Source organism: Heterodontus francisci, unplaced genomic scaffold, assembly GCF_036365525.1.
Source record: "Heterodontus francisci isolate sHetFra1 unplaced genomic scaffold, sHetFra1.hap1 HAP1_SCAFFOLD_840, whole genome shotgun sequence".
NCBI classification, from domain to species: Eukaryota; Metazoa; Chordata; class Chondrichthyes; order Heterodontiformes; family Heterodontidae; genus Heterodontus; species Heterodontus francisci.
Window position 1 is genome coordinate 206946 of NW_027141701.1, and position 9187 is coordinate 216132.

The following is a 9187-nucleotide window of genomic DNA, read 5'->3' on the forward strand; positions in this document are numbered from 1 at the left end:
AAAGCATACATTCACAGTTTGTTTTTGCACTTCCAGGTGTCTTCCAATAACTACTTTCAAGTTAAAGATGTTCCTTTCTTTGATTTGAATCCTGACTGATTATCATCTATCTCTGCTTCTATAGACTGATCATTTCTTCCCAAAATGATTATTGGTATCATTTTCATCACAGGGCTCAAGAAGCTTATTGTCCTGCTCTCTGAACGCTCTCGGGCTTTTGGTTTCTTTGGCAGCTTAATGAACACCGGCTGCATCAGATCTTCATGTAAGAATCCTGTTCTGTAAATGTTGTTGCAGTCTCAATCAGTATCTCAATGTGAACATCATTCGGGGCTTTCAGGCATTCTGTTGGTATCTCACCGATTCCAGGTTCTTTCTTTGTTCTCAGCTTGTTGTTTGCTGGACTGACTTCTGCTTCTATTATCTCCAGTAATTCTCTTCCTTCTGATCATTCCAATTCACATCTGTCTTCATCATCATACAGCTCTCTGAAGTACTTCACCCATCGTTCCTCTGCACTTTCTTTTTCGAAGAGAAGTTCACCTTCCTTGCTCCTCATACAGCCATTATTTGTAGTTATTCTTTACTTCTTATCTGTCCCCGCTTTAACTTTCTCATGCAATGCCCTCATGTTATGCCTTTTCTCCAGTTCTTCTATTTCCACGCAGTAGTCTTCATACCACCTTTCCTTGGCTGCTCTACAATCTTTCCTGATCTGCTTTTTAATTTCACCATATTCATAATTATTCTTCTTATTCTGTCTCTATTTCTCAATCATATCTAGTATTTCATTAAGCATACACTCCTGGTTTCCTCCTCTCTTTTTTTTCGGCACCATCTCAGTTTTTGTATGTTTTATGCTCTGTTTCAGCCTTTCCCAATGCCTTTCTGTTGTTTTCTCCTCACTGAGATATTGATCTGTCAATTCCTGAAGTATAGCTTCATACCTGTTAGTAACCTCCACTGTGTACTTCTTCACCAGATCTTCTACTCAGTCTGTCCAGGTTAACTTGGTCTTTCATGGGATTTCTTTTCACGAGTTTCAGCTTGAACTTCACCTTCACGATAAGCAGGCAGTGATCTGAATTGTTGTCTGCTGCTGTGTAAGTGAACGCATTTTTGATGCTGTTCTTGTACCTTTCATTGATCATCAGAAAATCTATTAGATTTTTGTGAACATCTCCTGGAATCTTCCAAGTGTACAGCCTTCTTGGATGTTGTTTGAACAATGCATTCAAGATGAACACGTTGTTTTCCTCAGGGACTGTATCAGGGTATCAGGTGTTCAGCTTCGCTGTTCTTCGTTCCTAGTCAAAACGCTCCTATCACTTTTCCATGCCTCTCTCCGCCAACTTATGTGTTCAAATCACCAGTGACTAGCAAGATGTCTCGACTCGTCACATGCTTCAATAAGTTTTGCAACTCCTCATAGAATACTTCCACTTCTTCATCACTGCGATCCTGGTGGGTCCATACAGTTGTAAACATGCAATATTCATTGCTTTCCCTTTAAATTCTGCCATAATCACTGTCTCTGATATTGACCAATATCCCGGCATAGTTCTTGCTACCTTCTTTGTCATCATTATTCTGATTCTATTCCATGTTCACTGCCACCTGAGAAGATCATAACCTGATTTCCTTTGCCAATCCTACAATGTTGATGTTGAGTCTTAACATCTTTCAGCCAGTTGTCTATTTTACCACTCTGATAAAGTGTCTTCCCATTCCAAGTTCCAATTTTCAAGAGTTCTTGTCTGGGTTTGTGAGTAGAATCATTAGATGGTAGTCTTTCTTCAGGGTTTGGGTTGCCTTCATCATTCACCCAGCTATTCCTAGTTCCTAGCAAATCCTCTTCTTCCCCACTCCTATTTACAGTAGACATCTCCTCAGGGGCCCCAGATCTGCTTACATCACTACTGCAATAGTAGATTCTATGACTAACTAAGGGGTAATAGTTTTTGAGTATTTGACTTTTGCAAGGCGACTGGCCATTTGTCCTCAAGTGTCATGACTCTGCCCTAGATATGTCAGACATTATTCATGAGTAACTGCCTCTTGATAACACTGCTGATAACACCTTCCACAACTTGATAATACTTGAGATTAAACTGATGGTGTAGTAATTAGGCAGTTTGTTTAAAATGGACAGAACACCGCTGGGTAATTTTCTACTTTCTCAGGTAGATGCCAGTGTTGCAGCCATACTGGACTAGCTTGGCTGGGGTGCAGGTAGTTCTGAAGAACAAATCTTCAGTACTACAGCTGGGATATTGTTGGGCCCATAGCCTTTGCTATGTCCAGTGAACTCAGCCATTTCTTGATATCATGTGGAGTGAATCAAATTGGTGGAAGACTGGCATCTGTGATGCTGGGAACCTCAGTAAGAGATCGGTGCAAATACATCAGCCTTGTTTTTTGAACTCACGTGCTGGGCTCCGCCATAATTGAGGATAGGGGTGCTCATGGAGTGTCATCCTCCTGCTGTTAGTTGTTTAATTGTCTACTGCCATTTTTGATTGGATCTGGCAAAACTGCAGAGCTTTGATCTGATACATTGCTGCTCCTTCCGCTGTTTAGTATACATGCATGTAGCTCCTGTGTTGTAGCTTCACCAGGTTGGTACCTCATTTTTAGTTTGCTGTGTGCTGCTCCTACCATTCTCTCCTACACTCATCATTGAACCAGGGTTGGTCCCTTGCCTTGATAGTAATGGTATAATGAGGCAATGCTGGTCCACAAAGTTTCAAATGGTGGGGAAATCCAATTCTGCTGCTGATGGCCGATGGATGCCCAGTTTTGAGCAGCTAGATCTGTTCTGAGTCCATCACTTTTAGCACAGTGGCAGTGTAACAGAATACAATAGATCTTGTCCTCAATGTGACGATGAAACTTTATTTCCATAAGGACAGTGCGGTGGTCCACTCCAACCAACATTGTCATGGACAGATGAAAATACAACAGTAGGTTGTTGTGGACGAGGTCAGCTAGGTATTTTGCCTGTGCTGATTCTCTCATTACCTGCTGCAGGTCTAGTCTGGCAGCTATGACCTTCAGGACTCGAGGAACTCAGTCACTCATGGAGCCGTGCCACTTTTGCTGCTGGACATTGAAGTCCCTCACCTAGAGTACATTCTGTGCCCTTGCTACCCTCAGTGCTTCTTCCATGTGGTGTTCAGCATGACGGAAAATTGATTCCTCTGCTAAATGAGCATGGTAGTCGGTAATCAGCAGAAGCTTCATTGCCCATGTTTGATCTAATGCCATGGGAATTAGATGCAGAGTCAACATTGAGGACTCGCAGGGCCACGACCTCCCAACTGTATAACTTTGCTGCCAGGTCTGGTTGTTCTGTCCTGCTGGTGAGTCAAGACCAAGCTGGGGATGCTGATGGAGAAGCCTGGGATGTTGTCTGAAAGGTATGATTCTGTGAGTATGACAATGACAGGCCTTTGCTTAACTAGCCTGTGAGACAGGCATTGAACACAAAAGCATATAAGTTATGCTGATCCTTTATAAAACTCTGGTTAGGCCCCTATTGCATCAAGTTCTTGTCACCACACTATAAGAAGGATGTGAGGGACCATGAGAGGGCGCAGAGGAGATTTAACAGAATGGTTCCAGGGATGGAATATTTTAGTTACAAGGTTATGTTGAAAAAGCTAATTTTGGTCTCCTTAGAACAAAGGAAATTGAGTGGAGATTTAATGGAAGTGTACAAGATTATGACAGGTTTAGTTAAGCTGGACGAGGAAAAGCTGTTCCCATTAACAAATGGTGCAATGTCTAAGGGACACAGATTGAAGGTTTTGGGCAAGCGATGCAGGAAGAATATGAAGAAGCATTTTTTTTTCCACTGCAGTTGGTAATGACTTGGAACTCGCTGCCCACAAGGGAGGTGGAAGAGGAGATGGTCAATGACTTAAGAGGACGTTGGATGGCCACCTGAGAGAAATAGACTTTCAAGGCTATGGGAATCGGGCCAGGGAGTGAGACTGGCAGCATAGCTCTGTGGAGAGACTGCATGGACCCAATGGGCCAAATGGCCTCCCTCTGTGCCACAAATGACTCTATGAACAGTTATCTCAATTTTCACACAAGTCACCAGATATTACTGAGGAGGACTCTGCAGGGTCCAGTGGGCTGGGTGTGCCTTTGCTGTATCCGGTGCTTCGGTCGATATTCGGTGGTCCATCTGGTTTTATTCTCAGTACACTTCTTCGTTTCAGTTTGCTACAATTGAATGTCTTGCTAGGGCTTTTCAGAGGGGTCAGGTGTCACATGGAGGCCAGAGTGGGAAAGGATGGCCGCTCTCCTTCCCTTCCGGAAATTAATAAAGCAGATGGGTTTTTATGACAATCTGGTAGTTTCATGACCAACGTTACTGATGTTAGCATTGTATCCAGATTTGATTTAATTAATTCAATTTAAATTTGAACAAATGTCTCTGGGTCATTATTCTAAGTCTCTGGATTACTGGACCAGTAACATATCGTTACCCAACTACAAGGATCAGTGCTTAAACCACAACTATTGACAGATTATATCAATGATTTAGATGAGGGGATCGTGTGTAATGCATCCAAGTTTGCTTACGATGCAAAGTTAGGTGGGAATGTAAGCTGTGAGAAGGATGCAAAGAGTTTGCAAAGGCTAAAGACAGGTTTAGGCATGAGCAGGAATGTGGCAGCTGGAACATAATGTGGCGCAATGCAAAATTCCCCACTTTGATAGAAACTTAGAAAAACATAGTATATTTTAAATGGGGAAGGACTGGGGAATATTGTTTTCAGCATAATTTGGTAATACACGAACCCAGAAGTTTAACATGAAGGCACAGCAAACAATTAGGAAAGCAAAGGGTATGTTAGCATTTAATGCAAAGGGATTGGCGCATAATGGTATAAAGTCTTATGACATATGTATAGGAATTGGTGAGACCATACCTGGAGTATGGTGCACAGTTTTACTCTCCTTACCTAAGGAAGGACATACTTGATTTAAAGGGAGTGAAACGAATGTTCACTAGACTGATTCCTGTGGGATGGGATTGTCCGATGATGAAAGAATGAATTGAACAGGTGAATAAAGAAAGATCACACATGACTGATTTACAGCCTTCGTCCAGCAAACGAGATTATTCGGGTATCACAATGTTATATTTAGAGAATAGTTGATGCAGGCTGCCTTTTCCTTGGGAAAGAATAGACGTGCAGCAATCTAATTGGATTGTTGAAAATTTTAAACGTGTTGAGCAACTTTATTTGACCAAAATATTCCATGTGCTGTACATTTAAAAATTCACATTACACATTATAAATTTGCAACTTGGGAACAATGTGGACCAGGTATAACATTATCACTAAAACCATCAAACACCACCCCGCTCCCCCTCCAAAAAAAGTCCATGGAAAAGAATAGTCAGTGGTTTCAACAGATAACCGTATGTGTTACTGAAGGGTATATGAGTTGAAGAATATGTTCGGGAACTCCTTGTTGACTTTAGAACAGTTAAACAATGCACATTTGATTGTAGAATTGATTTATTTCTCTTTTGAAAAATAGATATATGCTTGCTCTGATCTGATATCTGTTGCCTCCCAGTTAAACAATATCATGATTTTACAATTTCCATTGTTGATTTCAAATCTCTGCATGGTCTCAACCCTCTGTATGTCTGTAATCTTCTTCAGCTCTGCAGTTATAGAGTTATAGAGACATAATGGCACAGAAGGAGACCATTCGGTCCATCGAATCCTTGAGATATCTGTATTCCTCCAATTCTGGCCTCTTGAACATCCCCAATTTTAATGACTGCACCATTGAAGATTGTGCCTTCAGCTGCCAATGCCATGAACTTTGGAGGAATTCTCTCTTTAATTATGTCCTCTTCTCTAGCTCCCTTTCCTCCTTTAAGAATTACTTAAAACCTGCATCTTTGACCAAGCTCTTCATCATCTGCCCTAATATCTCCTTAAAGCTTGGAGCCATTTGCTTTAATAATGCTCCTGCGAATTGCATTGTAAAGTTGTAATAAGTTAAAGTGGCTAAATAAATGTAGGCTATTGCTGTGCTGTCTTAGACTATCGGCAAAAATTAATAATACTCCAAACATCTTCGATCTCAATCAGTATGATACCAATGGCTCGAGTGGTGGCACGGGCTGAATGACCTGGCTCTGACTGCTATATTCTATGTGAGACTATGCAATTTTATGTTGTATCCGGACCAGATGGCAGCCTCCATTGGTATGTTTATATCAATTGAACAACTTCAGTTTGCATCGGATGTGTGCATTTGCATTCTAGTTCTATGAAGTTATTAAACTTACTTGATTAGTTTAGTGAAGTAAGCTAGTGGACACTCCATCAGATTTTTCAATTCCTCTCTGAATTTGCTCTGGGAAACTGCATAAATTAATTTGTTTGCACAAGAACTTAAACACCTAAGCATATACCCGGATTGTTTTGCAATGGTGAACGATTCGTTGTAATTAACTTCTAAAAGTTGAACATCTGTAAACTGAACACATATGAAACATATGAAAAATAGCATCCATGACAATATAAAACTGCCAGATTTTAAGAGCAATAAAATGATGGACTTCCTTCGGTTCTCCATCTCTGGGTCAGTGTGATTCTCAACATTCTTGTTTCCTCTGAGTCTGCTTCTCACTCTGTTGGACACCACAATATACCTGATGGTCAGGGCATTGAACAGCACGACCAACACAAATGGTGCAAACGGAGTTAAAATTGTTTCCAACCAGAAGTATGTGATCCATATGGGTAAGGTGTAGAAGCTTGATTTTACATAGCAGGACCATGGTACATTATTAATTATTTCAAAGAACAAAGAAAAGAACAAAGAAAATTACAGCACAGGAACGGGCTCTTTGGCCCTTCAAGCCTGCGCCGATCCAGATCCTCTATCTAAACATGTCGCCTATTTTCTTAGGGTCTGTATCTCTTTGCTTCCTGCCCATTCATGTATCTGTCTAGATACATCTTAAAAGACGCTATCGTGCCCGCGTCTACCACCTCCGCTGGCGACGCGTTCCAGGCACCCACCACCCTCTGCGTAAAGAACTTTCCACGCATATCCCCCCTAAACTTTTCCCCTCTCACTTTGAACTCGTGACCCCTAGTAATTGAATCCCCCACTCTGGGAAAAAGCTTCTTGCTATCCACCCTGTCTATACCTCTCATGATTTTGTACACCTCAATCAGGTCCCCCCTCAACCTCCGTCTTTCTAATGAAAATAATTCTAATCTGCTCAACCTCTCTTCATAGCTAGTGCCCTCCATACCAGGTAACATCCTGGTGAACCTCCTCTGCACCCTCTCCAAAGCATCTACATCCATTTCCCTCGGTTCATATATAAAGTAGACTGGAACATTTTCTAAAATACATAAGAAACACACCACTGCTATCACCTTGGCTGCAGTTTTCTCGGTGCAATATTTTGTTCGCAACGTTTGGTAACAAATAACGACAAATCTATCAAAGGTGAATGCTAAAGTTAGCCAGACAGAGAGCAATCAATCTAAACAAAAAGTAGGGTGAGATTTAGACTCCAAAGAGGAGTATAATTCAGGAATGAATATGGGAAATAAGCATCTTTAATCTCAAGCAAAATTACTTCAAATATCAGGACCATGAGATCAGCCACTACCATCGCCACCAAGTAAAGAGTGATGCATTTAGAGAGACCACAGTTTCCACGAGAGAGAATGACGGTTGTCAGAAAATTAGCTGCAAACAGACAAAATTAAATTACGAACTCTCCTTCCTCTGAAAGATGATCAGTCGCCAGTTCTTGCATAATATTTCATCTTTTTTTTAAACTGTCTCTCTCTCTCTCTCCCTCTTTCTGTTAGTCTAGCACATAAGTTTAATAATCCTGGAAAGATGCATGTCTTTATGGATAGACTTCGGTAACATATTCTGAGTTACTTCAAAAGAACAACATTTGCTACAGTGAAACACGTGATTGCATTTTTAGATTTCGACCAGACCAAAATTTGTTTTTTTCTGCCTGATAGTTGCAAGGAGAATTTCATTCCCATTCACTTCCCATTTCCCATTTGAGTACAGGAGCAGTGAAGTCTTGCTTCAGTTATATAGACCCTTGGTTAGACTGCACTTGGAGTACTGTGTGCAGTTTTGGTACCCTTACTTCGGAAGGATATTATTGCCCTAGAGGGAGTGTAGTGAATGTTCACCAGACTTGTTCCTGGGATGGTGGGACTGTCCTATGAAGAGAGATTGGGGAAACCGGGACTGTATTCTCCAGAATTTCGAAGAATGAGAGGAGATCTCATTGAAACCTACAAAATACTTAAAGGGACAGACAGGGTAGATGAAGCTAAGATGTTTCCCATGATTGGAGAGTCTACAACCAGGGGAAATAATTTCAAAATAAGGGGGAAGCCACTTAGGACAGAGATGAGGAGAAATTTCTTTACTCAGATGGTTGTAAATCTTTGGAATTCTCTACCCCAGAGGGCTGTGGAAGCTCAGTCATGGAGTATGTTTAAAGCAGACATTGACAGATTTCTAAATACAAATGACATAAGGGGATATGAGGATAGTGTGGGAAAAAGGCATTGAAGTGGATGATCAGCCATGATCATATTGAATGACGGGGCAAGCTCAATGGGCTGAATGGTCGACTCCTGCTCCGATGCTCCTATGTTTCTCTGTTCAACGGGAAGGAATGTCCAGTCAGGTGAAGACGGGCAGCCGATTGGCTTATTCCTGCCCATCCATACCCATTTTGGCATCGATTTTCACTCACCTTTCTAATTTAGATGGCACAAATGCGAGTTCGCCAATCTGTCTTCCAACTCCAGCAGTCATACAGTAAGCCCTGATTTCCAAGTTATTCACTCTCTTTTCCATTTGTAGTTCTTCCTCTGCCATTCTCCAACCATCTAACCAATCTAATATCTCTGGCACTATGAAGATTCAGCTTTCCATGCTGACAAAATGGTTGACTGCCAAATTATGAGTCCAGCTAATCATAGGAACATAGGAACTTAGGAACAGGAGTAGGCAATTCATCCCATGGAGCCTGCTCCGCCATTCAATTAGACCATGACGAGTCACCTACCTCAACGTCACTTTCCCGTACTGTCTCCATATCCCTTGATGTCATTAGTATTCAGATATCTATCAAATTCGG

At 41.4% G+C, this 9187-nt stretch overlaps 1 pseudogene; it reads right to left on the minus strand.

The window, feature by feature from the left end:
• Positions 1–4085: 4085 nt before the first annotated feature.
• On the minus strand, positions 4086–8925 carry LOC137364439 (allatostatin-A receptor-like; annotated as a pseudogene).
• Between the last annotated feature and the right edge of the window lie 262 nt (positions 8926–9187).